This window comes from Leptidea sinapis, chromosome 36 (assembly GCF_905404315.1).
Source record: "Leptidea sinapis chromosome 36, ilLepSina1.1, whole genome shotgun sequence".
In the NCBI taxonomy this organism is placed as follows: domain Eukaryota; kingdom Metazoa; phylum Arthropoda; class Insecta; order Lepidoptera; family Pieridae; genus Leptidea; species Leptidea sinapis.
The window spans coordinates 9,421,888-9,445,609 of record NC_066300.1 but is presented as its reverse complement, the minus strand read 5'-3'; the positions used below and the strand labels follow the sequence as shown (position 1 = coordinate 9,445,609).

The 23,722-nt window shown below is 32.5% G+C and overlaps 1 long non-coding RNA gene across 1 annotated transcript; it reads left to right on the top strand.

Moving 5' to 3' along the window:
- Nucleotides 1-930: 930 nt before the first annotated feature.
- LOC126975485 (uncharacterized) lies at nt 931-4,429 on the top strand. Its single transcript, XR_007731730.1, has 3 exons — nt 931-1,015; nt 3,383-3,573; nt 4,361-4,429. It is a non-coding gene; the product is annotated as an uncharacterized LOC126975485 (long non-coding RNA).
- The last annotated feature ends 19,293 nt before the right edge of the window (nt 4,430-23,722 follow it).

Below are 23,722 nucleotides of genomic sequence, written 5' to 3'. Positions count from 1 at the left end.
TCGGCATCCTGTGCAAAGGACCAGGGTCCACTGGTAAAGTATACTACAAGTATCGCGTAAAATTGGTAATTGTGACGAGTTAAAGAAAATAGAATTGCATTAGTTAATTTTTTTCCCAAACATTTTTAATCGTTTTTTTTCGGAAATTACAAGTACTCAAGTTACAAGTGGATTTATTTACTTCCTTCCTTACCAGCAAAAACTACGCAGTGTTTTAACAGAGAGAAAATAATTGTAATTTTCTTTAACAAGGATCATTAGTGTTAGTAAAACTTTTAGCACACCTTTTATATTATAATTGGCTTTATATTAAGGAACCTTCATGATCAGATTTTAGAGTATAGTACATTTTCAGAGTATGTTTAAACGGTTTTAATACACAATAATATATTTGTAATTTACTTTAATAAGTAAGTTTGAAAAATTAAGAAAAATAAGATTTTTCCATTCCATTTGTTGTTTCAATCAGATAATAAGGAATATCCAAGTTATCTCCATTTTAAAATGGCCTACCATAGTAGTACACGCGTGAACTCAAGTAAAAAAAAAGCACTTGTACTGCAGTATTAATAATATAATATTAGAGCAAATCAACAATTTTTTCTATCAGAAAAATTACCCATTAATACAAAACTTATAAAGACCATATTGTGGTATAACGACTGTTTGTCGTAAAATGAGATTTACAACCAGATTTGAAAACAAACTGCCTTAATAACTTTTCTCATTAACTGAATACCCATGTATTTCTCTTATCGTTGTTCGATGTTCATTGGGTGGTCTTTATTTAAAAGTTTTATTAATTTCTTTCTCGTAGTAATAACTTTGTGTGGTAACAGCAATGGTAATAACAATTAATTAACTTAGTTAAAATATTTAATGATAATTTACAATGGTACCTTAAATGGATTTATATTTTTAAACATTATAGGCTACAATGTTCATTTACCAAATAATTGGCCGAGTCCCTGGAGTGACGGAATTATACCATTTACCTTTAATTATTTTTCATTAAGTAAGTAATTATTTTATTCATAAGATATATTTCACGCGATTAGAATTTTTCACGGAGGGTTCTGTGTATTTCTCACATAGTGTAAACCAAATAAACTATTCAATGTCTGACTGTATTGTTGTATATGATAACTCCCCCTAAAAAGTTTTCACAATAAGTTAGATAATTTTAAACAATAGTTTTATACATCACACAATAAGACTGAAGTTTTTAAGAAGAAAAAATAAAATTGTAAAATATATGTTAAAGATCCTAGTGATCTGAGAATTGTAGTTCTTCTTAATCGTCTTTCATTTAATTGGCTTTTTTCAGTAAAACTTTGTTATAAAAATGTCTTTCTTGCGCTGCTATTAACTAGTATTCATCGTTATCAAATATAAATTATATTTTTTATTTACAGTATATAATTCTAATAAATACTTTAGACACTTTGGATAAATACAGATATTCAACGTTGTGGGCTTATATATGGAGCTATTGTAGCCAAACAAATCTTATTAATATGTAACGAAAAGTCAGCTACAAAACACCCTTTTTCTTCTAAATTACACCTATACGTGGTCGGGCCGGGTCGCTACTAGATTAAATAATAATAACAATAAATATACTTTTAAGATCAAGAATATTGGAGTATTCGCCATAAATATTATTAAAAGTACTTACACAATATAAGGTTTTTACAAAACTTCATGCTCATATTATATTTTGTAAATTAAAATTTGAAATGCGTTTATTATGTTAGAAATTTCAATCATTTCCCGTCAATTTACACATTTTTTCGAGGTTAATATTAAACGACAACATAGGTATGGAGCCATTTGTGTTATTTATAACCTAGGTCCAAAAGAATAATTGAGAGATTTTTTTTACAATATAAACATTTTAAATATTAGATAATTAGCTAGAAACAATGATCAATGAAGCTACAAAAAATCGTAATATTAACAGGAACAAACATAAATTGGTTATGCCTACTACTCGGTTAGGTCGAGTTAGTGAGTCTTTTTTTAAGCGATGTATGTGCTATTACAACTTTATACCAGAAAATATTCAACACAAAACGACATTTTGTTGAACACAAAAGATATTCAAAATAAATGTTATAAATGTTTGTGTGGTAAAGGTTACTATTGCATAATATAAATTACTGTCTTAACCTACGCTATGATAGCATCATCATAGGATACCACAGATTGGGGACGGAGCAACCGCCTTCAAGCTATACAAGTCAGAATACGCGGATATACTTTTTTATATAAGAAGGGCCAAACTGGCAAGAGCTCCACGTGATAGGGACTGATGAGGCAACTGTATAATATGGACATCCGTAACACCAGGGGTCAAGAGATGTTATGTTGGCCTTTAAGGGAGTATGCCCTAATCTTGTAGGTAGGCCAGTAATTGATTGTATTAAGAAATTAATAATTTGATTATTTTCTCTAAGGAAATAAAAAATGTATCGCAAGAAATGAAGCTTGCCGCAAGGACTTTTTCGTGTATCATCACAAAAGATCTGAAGCTTGGTGCTTATCGTCCATATAAAGGACAGGAATTTTTCCACAGAAACAGCGTGAAGATTCGTGGCCGTTGTAATTTCTAATAATTATTTTATGAACTTCAATAAATAAAGACGTAATAATGTATTACGTTTTATTAAGATTACATTGCATCAAAAAAAAATAAACCACTTAGTATTTATTACTACTTGTGGGTAGTAATGTAATGGGACGGTCTTTCGATTTGTTTGATTTAAACCTTAAATGGGATTATAATTTGAAGTCGTTCCTAATAATAAAATAACGTACTTAACGGACTTACAGACGAACTACAAAGTGATTGAATTCGGATATTACTTACGCACTAGTCCGGTCTCTGATCCAAGTTCAAACAATTCAGGGGCAACTTTTTGGCATACGGCATTTTACGCGGAGCAACAGCAGGCATTCACGTCGTTGATCAAGAGTCCTTTCAATCGGCGTAAACTTTGGGCAATGCTATCTGCTAGTGCATCCTCTCTAAGTGGGTTTAAAATGAGCTTTTTACAATCACCACCTCACTGCCTCTGTGCACGCAGCTCGGAATCTTGGATTCGGTTCGGATGCAGTGCGCGAGCGTTCATACAAATAATAGTATGGCCACTTCAGTCCGTCAATAATCTTCTCCGGAACGGAGGTTATCGATTAACAGAAAGAAATAGCATGACGGAAGCCGGTTCTAGTGTGTAAACTACCGTAGAAAAAGTTCTACTACTCCGGACCGTATTTTCACGGGTACAGATCCGACACTGATCGGACGTAGTGCAAAAGCGCTCTGATGGTACCTACTTTCGAAGCAGAAATTGCTTATTGTATATTTTGTTCACTGCAGGTCCAAGACGTCTTATAAGCGTTGTGAGAAAAGGCTTAGACCATATCCAAGAGCGGTCATGTCTCAGGTTTATCGAACGAGACCCGATGGAGGTATCAAGAATAATAAACTTTACGTATCTTTTCTTTAGTTACTCAGATGCTTTGGAAAGTTGTTGCCTTGAATACTTCACAATGGCTTACGGAAGAAGGGTGAGAGCGATGTTTTAAATCTGATGCAACGTGTAAAATAAACATCTTTCAGCGATTCACTTATGAAAGCATCACGACGTGGTATTAAAAATTGGCCATAAAAATTCGTTCGATTTTATCGGATATCGTAAATTTTCATGTACATTGTGAAGGAAACCAGAAGGCATCCATCTGAAATTTCACTATTTGAAAAGATAGGTACGTGTAGGTAAGGTAAACATCCACACATTTTGCTCTTAATGGTGATTTTATTATTATAACACTAAAAATAAGGGTTAGCTCGTTACTAATTCTAAAAGGCTTCATAACATACGTAATAGCTTTAAGGGTTAATGTATACACATTTATAATAAAGCCCCAAACACTGTTCAGGTATTAACTATAAAAAAAAATGTTTTAATTTAAAAAAAATATTAAAAAATGACTCTATCGTAAATACTTCTACTCCACAGCTAAATATCTAAGTAATCGGTCAGCCTTGTTAGTCCAATAATCATAATCTAGTGATTATGATTATTTTTTAGCAAAAAAATGACAGTACAGTTTAATTGTATATTTTATTTAAAAGAGCTCAAAAAATAATGTTGGGAGAGGTCCTTGCGCCGCTTCTTCTCTCCGAGACCACCTTTTGTTTCCGAAGCGATACTCGATAGTACTTGAAAGACATCGAAGAGAATTCTATAAGAATAAATTTTGAGAAGATGACTGCCTTTAATGCCTTCATGTAGTATTTACAGTTGTATTATTCAATATATCTTCAGGTCTTAATATGATATAATTGTTTTAGCTCACACTCATAACGCCGAGGTGTATGATGCCAGCAGAAGTAGCTCATGCAACCCTGCACGCGATGGGCTTGAACCATTCAAAACATTCAAGATTTGATACAAAGGCGGTTGAATCTGTTTTATTTCCAATACGTTGTGATCGAGGAAAACATAAATATAAACCATAATACTATATTTCTAATTAATTTTTAAAAACTATTGCTATGATGGTCGAGGTAGGTGATGGCTGGTCCGTGCATTAACTCGTGAACGGGCGCTGCTTGTGGTGGCAGGATGACCCATGTCATAAGTTACACAGTATCACGGAGCCATTTTCTGCCGTAAATTAGTAATGTGCAAACATTATTCTGTTTCAGTTTTAAGGATGCTACAGCTAGCGAATGTCTCAGTGATGAGTGCAATTGCTTGATTTTCAATCGTGAATGCAACTGCTTGTCTCACCACTTTTTCTCATATAAAAATTTCAAGATAAAATTTATATATCGCTACCTTCTGCCCGTCACTTCGATTACGAGAGTAGTTAGGTACCTACTCTTAAAGTTTTATGATCTCTTGATGATGATGATATCCATATTATTGAAATCATAATTTTACGCGGCGGCCATCTTGGATTTCTAAAATCATCCCAAATTCGTTACCTGCATCCTCGAGAATCTCGGATAGGATATTTATATTGTTGAAATCTTATTTTGGTGTGGCGCCCAAAATAATAGTTTTACAAATAATTGCTGGCAACGGCGCCTCTATCGTCTCGCTTTTTCGTTTCATCGAGTTTCAAATCACAACGATTATAAAGAACTTTCACTTCTAAAGACCACCAGGGTAAGTTTAATAATATATCCGATCCTGAAATTTTCATTTGCATCAGGTCCAACCGCTTTGGAGGCCACAGGGAACAAACACAATATATCGATTTTTATGTATCTTAATGTCTCGTAGCAACGCTTCGACGTACATGAAGAGAGTTGTCAAACTTCAAGGCATTGATAATTTCGACAGTTCCGTCAACAATACTTGAATAATACTCGCAGCTCAGCGGAAAAGTGTTTACTAAGATTTCTAGTACAATTTAAATTTAAAGATGGAAGGGAATCATTTTAAAAATAGTACAGACCCGGAGGTATATAAGCCGTAGTAAGCGTGGCCTACAGCAGTTCTAGTTCAGACTCGAAAGTGAAGAGGAAAAGAAGGAAGAAGAAGAAGTAGTGAAAAGTATGAAAAGTGAAAAGTGATTTATTGAGGAGAAGATAGAAGAGAATGAGTGTTCGGTGCGGTATGGTCTACTAAAAGCACCGCCATCTGAAGAAGAACAGCGGCAGACCGGCGAAGTACAAGTTCGTGGAAGTGAACACAAATAAAGGCTCGTTCGTTTAAGCTATGTATTAATTTCCAATATCTGACCCACTCTCGTGACAATATCTGTACATATTATAAAGAAACTATGTTTTCACTATAAATGTAAACTATTTATACATAGTTTTATAGTTACTGCCTTTTTCTATGCGTGTTTTCACATTTATGTAAGAAACGGATAAGCCGAATGTTTCGAACTAAGTGCTTGTTTCATGCCGCAATGAACGTGGGTAACATGGCGGGAGTTTGCTATATGGATGGTATAATTATAGACACTTGATTGCGAATATTTAACATTAAAGATGATCAGCTAGGGCTATTTAAGTCAACTCCAAGAATAATTTCTAAAGATATTGATAAAGCAACTCTTTGGGTATAATTTTCCCATCAAAGCTATGGAAATAACTCCTCTGAAATTATTTTCCAATATCCTTTAACATAACAGCGTTTATGTACTTGACTCGACTTGATTTAAAGAGATATATGTGAAATAACAACTGGAGATGTCTCAAAAGTTGGCTACAACTAATTTCATTTGAAGATTATGGGATGAATTGGCATCACTTGCAAGTGAATTCTTGATTTTAATTAATGAATGTTTTCTTCGTTTGTTCGTCCTTTCCTAATGATAAAGCAGTGCTTTATTTATATTATGTCACTTTATATAACACAATAAATCTTGTTATAACACAATAAAGTAGATTTTGACGCATTGCCTAAATCGTGAAAACGTGAAACTTATTAAGACATGATGTATGGAACTATGGATTCATTTGTACAATGTCACCGAGCTTTGGAATGATGAACGTTCATATGGAGAGGAAGTAGAGAAATATTTGATTCTATTAAATGATCAAATCAATGTTGACGTTCTATTTAATTATGATATATAACAAGAGCCAAAAGTTGAGATAAATGGTAGAAGAAGAAACTAATTAAAAGGCGTTTATTTTCTCAAAATTGATTCCTTTAGAATTCTTTTTGATGTCATTTCTTATACTACTAGATACTACTACCGCTTCGGAAACAAATGGCGCTCTGAGAGAGAAGAAGCGGTGCAAGAAACTCTTCCAGCATTCTTTTTTTGCGCTCTTTTCAATAAAATTATACAATATTGTACAGTCATTTCTATCGCTATAAAATAATCAGAATCTAGTCCCAGGCTGTCCGATCATTAAGATATTCAGCAGTGGAGTAATAGGATTTACAACAGAGCCATTTTTTTTATAAAACATTTAAATTTATTTATAGATAATGCCTGAACAGTGGGTGGGACTTTATTATAGAAGTGTATACATTTACCCTTAAAGCTATTATGTATCTTATGAAACCTACTATAATTAGTTACAAGCAATCCCTTATTTCTAGTGTTATAATAATGAAAATCACTATTAAAATTATTATATATATATAAATCAGCCGACATCCATGAAATATTAAAATTCGCAGTAACGAATGAGGTTATAGTGAAGACTTTAGAGGACATATAAATAAAACAACAGTGCTTGTATTGGCTAGTCAACAAGTTTAAGAAGGTATTTTTATTTATATAAGGGTCATAACAAATTTTAACAAAAAAATAACCGACAAAAAAACACTATTCCACAACAATAGATATAATATGCACTAAAAAGTATAAAAATAATTGCATATTTTTATACAATATAAATCTAGTTACGATTATTGTAATTTTTGGAAACGGTATTCTTCCGCCGGGACGCGATCTCGCCTCCCACCTCCTCACGACTCCAGCACACCTCATCTATAACTATATATGTAGTTACAAGCCTATCTTGGATGACACCGACTCCAAAAATTACAATAATCGAAACTAGAATTAGATTGTATAAAAATACGCAATTATTTTAATACTTTTTAGTGCATATTATATCTATTGTTGTGGAGTAGTGATTTTGAAGTCGGTTGGTTTTTTGTTATTTTTTCTTTTTTTTTTGAGTTTTAGTGAATTTGAAGTACACTAACAAGCAACTTCTCTAAATATGTGCAGATATACTAAATTTTTCAATGCAGCAATGAATGTAAGCGCTTACTTGAAGAGTTCCGTTACTTTGCCATGGATTCCGTAATCAAAACCTAACCAAACTCTCACCAAACTATCTTTGAAGTATATCCTTTCCAATAAAAAAGAATCATTGAAATCGGTTGGCGTGATATTGAGTAATTCGTAAATTTATCATCCAATGTATGTATAGCAAATTTAAGACTTATATGAAAAAATCGGTTCGCCCAGTCGAAAGTTTTGAGGTAACAAACATAAAAAAGCCGACGTATTGAGAACCTCCTCCCTTTTTGAAGTCGGTTAAAAATATAAATGAAATTTCGTTTGACTCTAAATGAAATATGTATCTCGAAGATGATAATGAATTTCCAATTTTAAAAACAAGTTACAAGTTAAGATGAGAAAGTTTTCGTTTTTTATTAACAACTTAAATACTATTAATATTAATAAATAATGATAAATTTTATATTTAGTGGAAGAAGTTAGTAAGGAATCAAGAAAAGTGTAGTGAGTTATCAAATTATATTGTCCAGTAACAATAACAAAAGCGTTGTACCTCAACCTCATAGAGATTATGGAATTTAATCACTAACATATCTTAACGTCAACTTAAACTGTTTTTTACTTTCATACTCAAATCATAAACCTCACCATATAACCCGTATCTATAAACTTTCTAGTGATTCTAAACCGCAAAACAACATTGAAACATAAATAAATTGAACTTCTTGTAAAAAGATCCTTATTTGAAAACAATTATCCTTAAAACTTATTAACAATGTATTTCTTCATATTATGTACAACGAATTATTCTTCCTATAAGACCTCTGTTCTTCCCATGATAATAATAATAATAATAATAGTAATAATAATAATAATAATAATATTTGCTCTGTTTTGTGACAAAAATAAAAAGATAAATTAGATTTTACAGAAAAGAAGACAGCTGACCTTTATAAATTTATGAAGAGTGTTTTTAGTCTTGGACAGATTGAAAGATTAAAAAGACATATCTCTATGACTTAAACATATCCTCATAGGAAAAATCAATGACTTGTGACACTTGAGATTTTCAACATAATAAAAAACGATAATAAATTTAAGTTTTTCAGAACATAAAAGATTTTCATATTTAACGTTTTTATTTCTTTATAATTCATCATTATATATGAAAGTAACTAAAGTAAACTATTTTAACTTTCGGTATCTACATCTGTACGTAAATTCACGAATTTTTTCACGACATATTCTGCAAAACTGAGTTTATTAAAATAGTTTTGAAGTATTAATCATTAATCACGGCTAAATTTTAGTACCAAGACTACTGGCTGCCTTACAAATGACTATTTTGAAAACAAAACAAAAGCTTTAATGATCGTGTTGAATTTCACTCAATGACTACTGTAACCAAATAGTCAGTAATTAACGACGTGATTCAAGCATTGATGAATTTTTTAATTAACACTCACTGTTAAACGTTGACTTTTCAATTAAAACAAAAGCTTCAATAATTTCAATTAAAACAGGCTTTAATAAGCCCAGGTAAGTTAATATTGCTTTAAAATTTTCACACTAACCTTGTGTACGATATTTATAATTAATTTTAAAATATACAGTAATATTATGAGGTAAAAGCCACATTTCTATTAGTTTTCTTTCTTCATCGGTTCTTTTACTGTCTTGAGTTGACTTTCTTCAGATTTTATATAAAAACACAAAATATTTTTTTTTCCAAATCATGATTTCAATTAAAATCACTCATTGAACGTCAAAAAGCGGCCAAGTGCGAGTCGGACTCACCCATGAAGGGTTCAGTAGCAGCATGTAACATAATTGTGTACTACAAGTACAACAATACTTTTTAAATTTTAACTTTGATTGATGTTTTAATAATAGTTTTTTTTTATGGTCCAGTAGCCAAATGACAAAAAATGGAACCCTTTTGGATGCGTCATGTCTGTCTGTCCGTCCGTATGTCATAGCCACTTTTTTACGAAACTATAAGAACTATTATACTGTTGAAACTTGGTAAGTAGATGAATTCTGTGAACCGCATTAAGATCTTCACACAAAAATAGAAAAAAATAATTTGGGGGTACCCAATACATAGAACTGAAACTCAAAAATTTTTTTTCATCAACATATACGTGTGATGAAAAATGATCTTGAGGTTTTTAAGATATTTCTTTCCAAACAAAATAGTTTGTGCGAGAGACACTTCCAAATTGGTAAAATGTATGTGTCGTCCTGTAACTTCTAATATAAGAGAATGATAAAACTAAAAAATATACAGGATGTATATTACCATGCAAACTTCCACCGAAATTTGTTTTGAATATGATCTATCGCAAATAACTCTTTTATTAAATAAAAAAATGATTTAAAATGTAACTAAAAATTTAAAATTAAAGACCTTGAGGGTGTTTGCTCAATTCCCAGTCTGTGGTTTTATTTTCCTTCTAATATTGTAAATGCGAATGTTTGTAAGAATGTCTGGATGTATGTTTGTTGCTCTGTATCTCAAAAACTACTGAATGGATTTTAATGAAACTTTACAATAATATAGCTTATACATCAGAATAACAAATAGGCTATAATATATAAAGCTACATTGTGAATTATCCAAAGTAATACGATAAGTGTCGAGGTATTCATGCGTGCGGCACTCGGATTGTAGGGGTTACAAAAATTAATATAAAATCATGTAATATGACAATGAACAGTCATAATATTTATTTCTTTAAATTTTTCTTTGAGAGCTTTAAGCTTTAATTAAATCCCAGTTTATTAATCATTAACTAACTGCATCTTTATCACTAATGAAATCAATTATAAAATGGAACTCGATACTTTGATTAATCTTGAGCAAAATAAATTAAAAGTAGTTTGGATTTTCCGTTGTTATCAATCGGAAAAATGTATTGTTTTCGTTTGTAAACAATCAAAATATTTTACAATACAATTAGAATTCAGTGGAAACCGGTGTCCAAGTCTTCAAACCCAAGATTAATGCTATTGAATAAGTTTTGAATTAATTTTAGTAACTTAAATATGAAAATAGTATTATTCAATTGTTATAACTGAGTGATAACGGACACGAAACTAAGTGGCATGGGCAAGTATGAACTTGCTACATTTGACCATTTTATCTGATTGATTAGGTTCTTCGTAGCTTATTAGCTGTAGGGTTGATATTGAAGGGCGGGCCCCGCGTGTTAACTTAATTTATGTGGGGTTGTATGGGATGGTGTGCCAGTGGCTCTTATATTCCCTATTAAGGGGACTACCTCAGGGGAGGAAATATTTTCACTTCGATATTCTGACACCCACCTCAGCCATAAACCAAGCAAATTAATCATTAGAGAGCTTAACATCTTGTAAATGTTGTAGGTGTGGAAAATTTAAACTTCTTGGGCCATAATATTATAATAATTCATTTAAAAGTTTTTTAAGGTTCAAATTCAAATTCAAAATCAAATTCAAATATTTTTATTCAAAATAGGATGTAAAATCACTTATTGAAAGTCAAATAAACTACCACCCACTCCAAAATGAATTCCACAGGCCTGAGAAGAATGGGCGCAACAAACTCAGCGGGCTTTTTTCATCAAAAATATGTTTTTTTGATGAAATATGTTTACAATTAAAGTAACATTAACAAAGTAACAAAGTAAAATTGTACAATTAAACTTATTATTTAATAACCTGAGGGCGGTCGCTCCATTCCCAATCTGTGGTATCATTAAGAAAGTCATTTATGTTATAGTAACCTTTACCACACAAACGTTTTTTAACAATTCTTTTGAATAACGTAATACTTTTGCTTTGAACATTTTCTGGGATCCTGTTGTAAAAGACAGAGAAGAAAGAAAGATATACATCGCCCAACAAAAGACTTGCTAACTCGACTAAGTCGAGTAGTAAACATTATAAGCTTATGTCTGTTCCTGGTGTTAACATTATGGTTATGACAGTTTCTGGCAAATTCACTTATGTGTCTATGAACATACATTACATTATCAAGAATATATTGAGAAGCAACAGGCAAATGTTAATTTCTTTGAATTTTGCTCTCAATGATTCCTAAGGGTCTAGGTTATAAATAGCGCGAATAGCCCTCTTCTGCCGCACAAATATTGTATTAATGTCGGCATCGCCCACAGCCATATACCATAGGACATAATACTATGGAAGTAACTAAATTATACAAGTCGCGCCGTATCTATGTCAGTTAATTGTCTAATCTTTTTAACCGCGTATGCTGCAGAACTAAGTCTGTTCGCCAATCCTTAAATATGGGATCCAGAGTAATGCCAAGAAATTTAGTATATTCCACCGATTTTATCACCTCTCCGTTTAACAAAACACTTGCATTAACATTTTTTACATTTGGTACGGTAATTTTATATATTTCGTTTTCTTACTATTTAACAACAGGTTATTACCGCTAAACCAGTACACGATGTCAGATAGAATATCGTTCACTTCATCATACATAGCTGGGTTCAATTTCACTTTGAAAATCATTGAAGTGTCGTCCGCAAACAATACCTGTGGTACCCCCATACTGAGAGGAGTCCCAAGAGATCTCCTGCCATTCACGTCTACCTACTGAATTCTATTGTTTAGATATGAAATCAGAAGATCGAGCGCAGTTCCCTTTCTGCCATAGTGACATAGCTTCCTGACCAGAGTTGAATGTTGAACACAATCAAAAGCATTAGATAAATGACAGAAGATACCAAGTGACCAGTCTGTGATTGCTCCCAGGCATCAAAAATATTCTTGATAAGCTCAACACCTGCATCCATTGTTGAACGTCCCCTAGTAAAGCCAAATTAGTATATGTTTCAAATGAAGTAACTCATGACAGTTAAAGTAAGTAGACATTTGGTTTAAAATTATTTTTTCAAAAATTAAAAAAAAAAGGGTCGGCACAACCGACACAGGACGATAGTTATTCGGGTCAGAAGAGTATTCCGATTTAAATATTGGTGGAATTTTACTATGTTTCAGAAGGTCAGGAAACACGCCATGAATAATACAATTATTAAAGACTATTGCAAGATATGGTGCTATGACATCAATTATTGAACTTATTATTTTAACAGAAATGCCCCATATATCAGCAGTTTTTTTCATGTCTAGAGATTTAAAAGTTTTAATTACTTCTCCAGGTCTAACAAAACTAAAATTGAAACTTTGTTGAAATCCTATAACATTTTCCAGAATAAGTGACTCAGCAACACTGGTGGAGGAGACAAAAGTGTTTGTGATAGAAACTGGAATCTCAGAAAAAAAATTCTCAAAAGCAGTAGCAATTTCCTGCTGAGATTGAATTATTGTATTGTTTATTGATAGATTATATTCAATGTTGCGGTCTTTCAATCTTCCAGATTCCCAGTTAATAACATTCCAAGTCATCTTTATTTTATTTGGTGCATTTTTAATTATATGTCTGATATGCATATACTTTGCAATAGAGCAAACACTTTTAAATTTAGAGTATTTTTTAACATACTCTAGAAAAGATGCATCATGATTATACAATGATCTCTCACTATACGAGTATAGTTCATATTATTATAGCCTTTGTCTGCTCCTATGAATGCCAGCTGTTGCCCAATTATTAAATGACAGGAGACCACCTGATTTGACTGTTTTAGAAGTAAATATAATACTATATTTATAATTTCATTGGTTCATAAACATAAATAAGTGTTCAATGTATTCAATGTCAAATATAAAATTATAAAGGAAAGCATTGTCTTAAAACGTATAGTTCACCGCCTAGACTTGCATCAAATTCAAAGTTCTTTTAAATGATACGTAAACATCCACTAATTGCCCCCCAGTTACAATGACGTTCTACATATTATATGGACATATCATTCGCAGTCAGACAACAGAACGGCGATAGTGTGTTTAAAGACAATGTAAGCACACTTTTCTCCTTAGACGGGTGTCAACTGTGTCCGTTTTCAATAAGCTATCTATCCTTAGTTTAACTTACTAGAGGTAAGACAAATCTATCATTTTACGCTTACTTAGATTTCAATAACCTATCGACATAAAGCATTGGACTATAACTATACTGGACATAACTATGGATAGATAAGATCTTGTCATTAAACGGTGACAGCAATGTATCCGTAACTAGAGATACGTTATTGAAAACGTGGAAGTGTGCTGTAAAAAGTGCTTATATAATACATTAACGACTCAAAAAAAGATGGTGTGACTTTTCATCGGTAAGGTTATTTTATTTATATAAGATTGATATGCAAAAACCGGAAGTAATTTGATAAAACGAATATTTTTTCATTAAATATGGTACAATATTATTGATAAGTCCCCAGGCAAGACCCGCTTGTCAGAATGGGACAGATGAAAGGATCCAGTCAGAAATGAAATAAAAAGAGTCACTCTTTTTAACCGACTTCAAAAAGTAGGTTCTCAATTCTCATAACTTTCGACTGGGTGTACCGATTTTAATAAATGTTTTTTTATTTGAAAGCTGGTGCTTCCCATAGAAATGGTCCAGATCTGGTAATGGCAACGAAACCATAAAGGTCTTAAATTCGCTATAAGTATGTGCGCAACAAAGTTATGAATTTAAAGGCCCGCTTTTAGTGACATTGTAGTGTCACGGGTACACTATAGTGATATTGTACAACAATGATATTTTGACAATTTTACTGGTTGTTAGTTTATGAGGCCGTATCTGATTGGTCTGATTCTTGTATAATTAATCATTATTTTTTAGTCATGCATTAGTGTAATCAACTATTTGTTATCTAAGCGATTCGGCATTAGTTCACTTGTAGGTCTCAAAAACAAATTTAGAATGTTGACCGCAATGCAAAAGGCGAGCGTAGCGTGCCGCGGCAATAGCCGGCGAGTGCCAGACGCGAATCAGCCCTTCTCCACTAGTAGGTCCCAAAAATAAATTAACACGGTATAATTACAACAACAATGAGTGCCACAACCGTATCGCTCCCGGTTATTCACTACTATTTCAACAATTATTTCAGATGGAAAATTGCATACACGCTCCAATATTTACTATTATTGTTTTGCAAATTGCGTATGAAAAATTGACCAATCAGATCGCTCGACTCTCACACTGATAACATGATTTTTAATATACCTAGATTTATTATAATATCCCTATAATGTACCCATGACATTACAATGTCACTAAAATTAGGCCATTCAATGGTACGAAATGAAGTCGATTGACAATCTACCAGAAAATTATAATATAACTGGTGAAATTGTAATATCACGGCATTATATACTAACAAATATCTGAAGTCACCCATTATATTTAAAGTAATTAGTAAAAATTAATTTTTTGCTTAAAATTCATTAATTGCTAATAAGATTGAACAGGTGTCTTTGAATAAACGAATAATGAAACGCTTTACTTATTGAAGAAAAAATTGATTGATTTCCTTAACAATCAGATAGATTTATTATGAACAAATTAAGATAAGTTATTAATTGAAATGTAAATTTTGAAGGCGTAATTAAGGAACTTTCTGTCCTCGCTTTTCATTAAGAAGATTCATGTTGAAGTAAAAATGTTTTATTTATAGAAATTATTTATTTCAAACAAGTCCTGACCCGCCAAGCGTTGTTTTGCCATACTAAATCAGTATTTCGCGCCTGCTCTATGTATGAATTGGCATATATTAAATGTCACAGACTCTTTTTTTATTAAAATAAGGGACGAGATGAGCAGGACGTTCAGCTGATAGTAATTGATATGCCCTGCCCATTACAATGCAGTGCCGCACAAGAATATTGAAAAACCCAAAATTCTGAGCGGCTTTAAAACTGCGCTCGTCAGACTAGAGACATAAGATGTCAAGTCTCATGTGCCCAATAATTTCAATAGCTACGGCGTCGTTCAGACCGTAACACAGTAATGCTTACACATTACTGCTTCACGGCAGAAATAGGCGCCGTTTTGGTACCCATAATCTAGCCGGCATGTGGTGCATAAAGGTATTTCTGAGTCAACAATAAAATCACCAACATATCACATACTGAACGTAAAACGCTGTAACTTATTTCTTCTTATCTTATTATTTCGATCGGTTTAGTACTTTTCACAGTATATAGGAGTCGCACACGCCCATGAAGGGTTCCGTAGCAGCAAGTAAAATAATATAAAAGTTGTTGTAGTTCGTTGTAACGATATATGACGTATTGAAAAAAACTACTAACTAGATCTCGTTCAAACCGTATAGTATTTTCGGTGCAATTTGCAAGGTAATGAAAGGTTTTATTCATTTCACTGTAAAAGAACACGAAACGTATGTTACAAAATTTAAAAGATGCCATTGAGTGTCAAGATGTCACGCACACAAGCATCTAATAATCTATTGTTCTTAGGTAGTGTGGTATCTAGCGAAGTTGAGACCAATCCTTAATCTAAGATTATAAACCTAAGATCATACGAAATCTACAATTAGGAACTTTGGATCAATCAATCATGGGTTGACAGGCTGGCCGATGGTCTTATAAGTCTAAATCATATTTTTATAATGATCTTTATCTTCTAGTACCGTATCCCCACATGTCGTGACGTGGGATGGGATGTGTCGGTCATTTCTGTATACACTTCTCTTTGCACCTTCTGAACTCTATCCTCGTACGGCTTCTTCACCTGCTTCCCTTTTTTAAGCCCATAATAATAACACATGATACAAAAATAAATTACCTTTACGTCGTTGAGATATGTTCTGGTGTTGACCTTTGTTAAGCAAATCAAGTCAATTATAAAGCAGAATGAAAATTTAAATGGACTCACAAAGGTCAAAATTCATTTTTTTTTATTTTTTATTCGCATTAACACGTGGGATTAATGTTCTTGCAGATTTTTATATAGACCTATAAAAGATACACAATTCCACCATACATTATTTAGTTATATTTTAAAGGTGCTATTATTAACAGGGCTTACATTGAAAGCTCCTAGGCGCCTTTTTTTTTAAACCTCCAACAAATATCGTTAATGTATACAAATATGCAAACAAAAACTTAACAAATTATTGAAATGTGTTGAAACATTCCTCGAGAAACACGTTATCATTGGTAAAACAGCATGAAAATCGGTACAGTAGTTTTTAAGTTTATCGTTATTGTTTTGGAATCGTGTTTTTCAAGTCGGTTGTTTTTCAATTTAAATGAAAGCAACTGCTACGCCACAGTTTACATTATTTTGTTTAAGCTTCAATAAATTTCGGGTTGTTATATAATAAATATGACACCTAAGACCTAATTCGATCTTAACTTAACGAAACTTAAAATTTGTATTACATGAAATGAACATAGTTTATCTTTTTTTATGAATCTAAGGGACGAGACAAGCAAAACGTTCAGCTGATGGTAATTGATACGCTCTGTCCATTACATTGCAGTGCCGCTCAGAAATCTTGAAAAACCCAAAAAATCTGAGCGGCTTTGAATTGCGGCTACAATTGAATAGTTTTATTTTTGTACTAAGGTGTTGCCCGACTGGAGCCTTCATACTCGTTGCATCGTTTTGCCATTCAGTTGATTTCTGATTGATTGGTTTCTGATTTTGAGTTGATTTCTATAATGGTCGTTTGATGACATTAAGCCTTATAGTCATTAAACCAACATGCCCTAATACCAGACGCCCAGTAGCACAATAACGTGTTCGCAATTTAAATATCACATTATTAATTATAAATAAATTTCTTTATTGTGACCAACAAAGAATTAATGTGTTAGTAACAAAGTAACTTAAGACCTAGTGTTAGTACAAGATATCTTAAAATCTAAGCCTTCCAAACCTAGGACAGTACCGACTTATCAGCACATGTATCGTACAGCATTGGTTCAGGTGCTGACAATTAAACCTGTGCTAAAATGGCCTCAGAATACCATTGGGGCTAGCCCGGACCCTACACAACAGGGATGTGCATCGCTTACGCATAGTCGCGTAAAAACAATCTACGTGCGCCTCAGCAAACATCCCCGACGCGCTGCAGCCCGAATGACATTATGACTTGAACGCAGAGCCTTAGAGACTCGTTGAATATATCGCTTTCTAACATTGCTTGTAACTTTTTTCAATTTTTATCCAATTGATCATGTCGAATTGCATTGCTTAAAGCTTACAAAATGAATTGATAAAAAAAATCCATTCGGGCCCAAAAATTCTCCTTAAACTATTTATAATGTAGCCTCTCCTAACAAATTTGGTAGAGTTGTTTTACACAATTTTCAAAATGAAAATAAAGTTGATATAGAAATAAAAAGGTTTTATACTATAAAACACTGGTGAGTTTCAAAATAAAATATAACACTGGTTAAATTCTATTAAAGGGATATTTTACTATAGGATGTGTGTAAATTTAAGTGTTTCATATTTGAAGCTTAGTTAATAATTACTTAGCGATTCACTCGATTGTATGAAACGTGCAGTCATTGACAGATTGACAGATAACGGCTAAAATCTTGTATAAAACGGAGATAGCTGAAATCCACTAGGTTTTAACCAACTGTTCACTTTCAAACTTAGCCAGATTATACTTCATCGGACAACTGTTTCAAACTTATGTCAAATCTCATTGTATATTTCAAACTTATGTCAAATCTCACTGTATATTTCAAACTTATGTCAAATCTCACTGTATATTTCAAACTTATGTCAAATCTCACTGTATATTTCAAACTTATATCAAATCTCTTGGTACGTTTAATACTAAACTAAGTTTTAATTACAGTCCCGCCTCTAATTAAACCCTCTTTGGCTAGTTTGTAAGGGCACTTGGACGGAACTGAAGAGGCGCGGGTTCGAGTCCCACATTGTCCAAGAATTTTAGTACAAATTAAATATGTAAGTATATTTAATCCCAGAAGTGAGGGATATAACTGTCTGAAAATAACTGACTGTTTAGGTTAAGATCTGCAAGAGCGACATGTTAAGTCAAATTTCTAAAATGCAATTATTGGGATTGAGCGGGTTATAAATTGTAATTGTCCTGTGAATGAAGCCACAACCTGAGACTTAAGTTTTAAGGGTCCAATATGAACCTGTTAAATATGCAGGTTGACATTGGAACATTTTAAATATTCCATAAGGGAGGTTACTTGCATTTAAATCAAAACAACCAACACATAGGGTAATTGATTTCCAGATTACATTGACACTCATTTGCTGTTACGTAATCGAATAAGAAACGTAACTGAAGCAACAAATTAGCCGTAGCTTGTAAATTGAAACCCGGCAATACTGGGATATAAGGCAATTTCAATTTAGTCTAATGTGGTTTGTTGTCAAGTGTCTTTACGGTACAAGATATTCACATAACTAAATATTGTCTGATTTAATAATAATATACTTAATGTGGCCATAAATACTGTTACAATTAAAAATAAACAAAATATTACATTTGTATTTGGAATCTGTCATTTTTATATGATTGTTCATTGCGTTTTATAATTTTGGCTCCAATACATTGTACATTGTATTACAGGCAATGGAGACCACTTCGAATAAGCTTTTCTATTTTAAATTGTTTTGTATTTATTTACTAAACTAACACACTGTAATAGTAATAAATGTTATTTGCGATAGGAATTTCTTTTTCTTTGTTTCAGAATTTGCAAGATAAGGTAATTAACTACTTTATAGTAAATATTGAATAAATCACAAATGATGCTAAATTAATATTAATCTTGACTCTCTTAAATGATTTAAAACTTTATGGAGTCTATGAAGTCTATTTCAAAACTAAAACAGTTAATGTTACGTAAAAATGATTTGTAAAATGGATGACATATTTAATTCTACTATGTTGATATTTTTGTAAATAAATTAATATTTTCATCACATATTACAAAAACCAAGCTGAAAATTTGAACCGTTTAAAATAAATGCTGCTTTTTTAATGTGCTTGGATAAATTTTTACCAATCGTGACCACATCAGCTCATATATTATTAAACATTAAATAGTCGCCGAGCCATTGCAAAGCTTTTATCCCCAACTTTGTACATCCGCTTAACGGGCCCTAATAGCTTCTAAATAACACATATATTTTGCTCTCTCGAATCGATTTACAATAGTAATGTTGTAACGTTTTTGAAAATGGAGTGCTATTCAATAACAGAAGGTAACAGCTATTCTGGAGTACTTTATATTCAGTGATTTACATAAATGTAGTTGTATTCAGTTCTTGGAATATGCTTACATATTGTATTATTGATAATTAGCACAAAAACTGGACAACCATCGCTCCGTTAAAACAACATATGTATGATTATTTAAACAATTTTATTCAAACTATACGGCTCTTTTTATTCCTATTTTGCGGATAGCCTCAGATAGGTTTCCCTGTTAGATATTTTAATATGTTGCTGTTATGTTATGTTGCGGATACTTTACGATACATCCAGTGTTTGTCAACTTTTAAATCACGCTTGAGTGCGTTTGAGCCACAAAATAACGCGTTTTTGGTTTTGCGTCTCTGCCACTGTCTATTAGGTTGTGTAGAGTCAAGACATTTGTCAAACATTCAAAGTTGACATTTTTGGATTGTGCATTGATCACAAGGACAAAAATAAAATAATAATGTTATGGTACAGCTTTTTAGCAAATATGAAAGTTACCTTCTTGTAAATAATAAGGTTAAAACTTAGTATCCTGTGGCACGAGGGGGGAAGGACGAGGAGGGAAATTGGGAATGGGGGTGCCCCCTCACCCCTGATACCACTCCTACCCAGTACAAGGTAATGCACTGTACCAAAGAAAAAAGCTTTATAACCTTACCTCCAATTATGATATTTTGAAGGGTTGGGAACGTTCCTCCCACCCTTCCTAATTTGTAAATGGTGAGGAAAGAAAGTGAAAGGGGGGGGGGGACGCCAACAATTCGGTTCTGGCACTCTCCGGCCGCTGCCGCGGCATGCTACGCTCGGCTTGTGCTTTGTTATAACTGTTCTAACATTACCTAACCTAACCAATTTTTAACAGCCTTCAAAAAAGGAGGAGGTTCTCAATTCGACGGTATTTTTTATTAATGTTTGTTATCTGAAAACTTTCGACTGGGTGAACCAATTTTGATACTTCTTTTTGGATAAGCTGGAGCTTTCCGTGTGGTCCTATTGTAATTTGGTCCAGATCTGACAGTAGCATCTATGAGAAAACCATAAAAGTCTTAAATTTGCTATACATACGTATACCAAAGTGGATGATAAACTTACGAATAACTAGATAACACGCCAACCTATTTCGATGATTCTGTTTTTATTGGAAAGGATATACTTCAATGATAGTTTGGTGAGAGTTTGGTTAGGTTCTGATTACTGAATCCATGACAAAGTAACGGAACTTTTCAATTCTTAGGAGCAAATTAACGATACTCGGCCGAATCTTTTTTATACTATCCGGATATTTAAGTCATCTACCATAACATAGTTATGGTCAAGTAATTATCGTAATAGAATATGATGATCAATGGGACGCCTTAATGACTTACAGTAACGGTGCGATTTGTGGCAGAATTTCTGACTGTATTCAAATTGCAAAGCACTTACGTTCATTGCTGCATTGAAAAATTTAGTATATCTACACTTATTTAGACAAATTGTTAGTTAGTTCAAATTCACTAAAAATTAAAAAAAAAATAACAAAACACAACCGACACCAAAAACATATAATATTCCGAAACTATAGATATAATATGCACTAAAAAGTATAAATATAATTGCGTATTTATATACAATCTAATTAATTAATCTAATTCTAGTTACGCTTATTGTAATTTTTGGAGTTGGTGTCATCCAACTCTATTGATGACGTCCAGCTTCTTCGAAGTCAATTTGGCTTTGCCCTCCAGATGGCCACGAAATTGGCAATCGCTCGAGCTTTACAAGTCTAGATTCTAGCCTTTTTAGTCTAAAAATAAGTTATTGATGAAGCCGTCTAGTCGTCCTAGACTATTTTTACGTTCCATTTTACTTTTACAATTTACAGATTTTAGCCTCCCTCAGCCATGCCAGCGCTCATGTAGCGTTTTATTTACGTGTTTTACCCGTTTTAGATTACTAGTTTTTTTTGGTTATTTTTTTGAAACCTTGTAATTAGAGTGCATTATAATCGTAGACTAAAGCTCTATCAACTACAATATTTTTTTAACTCCTAATTCGTGCTTCGGGATACTAAGTCCAACCCAATAATAAATACAAGCCGACCACAAAAAGCTACATGTTTGTAATATGAAAAAAGGTTGAATGTCGCTATTGTGTTTTTATAGTATCACAACATGATATTATTATATCAGATATATAAAGTAACAAAAGAAGATATTATTATATCAGATATGTAAAATAACACAAGAAGACAATATTATATCAGATATATAAAATACCTTTGCCTATCATAAAAGAAATCTTACATAAGATTCCTGATCCGTTTGTTGTTCGAATATTTTACCAGTGGGCTCATTTGCACAGGATGCCAGCTAGATTATGGGTAGCACACCGGCGCCATTTTCTGCCGTGAAGCAGTAATGTGTAAGCATTATTGTGTTTCGGTGTAATGGGCGCTGTAGGTAGTGAAATATCTGGGCAAACGAGACTTAACATCTTATGTCTTTGAGTTTTTTTGTCTATTGATATATTATGTTGATTTTTTAAGAATCCTGAGCGGCACTGCTTTGTTATGGGCAGAGCGTTTCAATTACCATCAGCTGAACGTCTTGCTAATCCCGTCCCTTATTGTCATTAAAAAATTAACTACACATAGCAGATAAGTTTCAGTTTGAAGACGTTCGATAGAAAAACTTATTTGGATAAAAAATATGTTTTCCTTTCCATAACTGTATAACTGCACCATACTTTCTCTAACTAAAGAAGGAACTAGTTTTCTGTAACTGGAAATTCGTAAAACAGAAACAAGATTAAGCTAAAGTTTTATTCCTTGATACTCATTTTATTATATTAAACTTAATACAATTGCGCTTATATTAAAAACAATTACAGGTGTTATAATCCTTAAAAAAGTGTTTTATTTAAATGTGTAATATTCGCGTTCATCAAAGAAAATACTAGCTTATATTTTAGTAAACTTGTTTTTACCAAAGTCTCGCGTAAACTCACCAAAGTGTAAACCATAAACAGGTAAAATGTTTTTAAATTGAGAAACAAACACAATTGTTTTAAACTTGTATTATTTCATTCGAACAGACATTAACTTTTATTTCTTGTCACTTGTTGTAGACCGCAAACACAAGTCAGCCAAGACATTGTGTAATAGCGAAGAGCTACGTTTTGCCAACTTCGTTGTCGCGTTAACTAGATATATTTCTAGGAAATACTTGTTCCATATTGTTTTCTACTTTATGATCTTTGACTCTTGCATATAAGTACTTCAACTCAATATATTATTGAAGTGAAAACTTCTTTAGCATTGTTGTGATTTGAAAGTCTATGAAACGAAAAAGCGAGACAGTGAGAAGAGACACACACAGACTCATAAGATTTCGTGGGAGAAAATGAGATAGGAAGCATTATACAGTGTTTTGGTACCAGGTGATTATAGTTGGAAACGAGATTGTCATATGTATGACGCGAGTATACCTTAATATATTCTGACGTCATGCGCACGACGTTTTACTACATAGACACTAGGAGAACATTAGTATGATAGCGGCCGTAGTTTTGGTGAAATTTTTTGCATCGGATACAGTGATTCCGTTGATTGAGTTTTTGGATGCCAAATTTAATTTGAAAATGAGAGCAGTCGCACTGTATCAACAACAAGATCAAAAATTGTAATTGACGAAGTATTTCAAAGATATATTGAGTGTATTAAGACCAAAGTATTTATTTCATAATTTAGTTATCATAAAATTATATTATGTATAGTTTAATATATAATTAATTATACTTTAATAATATATAATTAGTACCATACCAATATTGAAATTGGAAAAAATGATCTA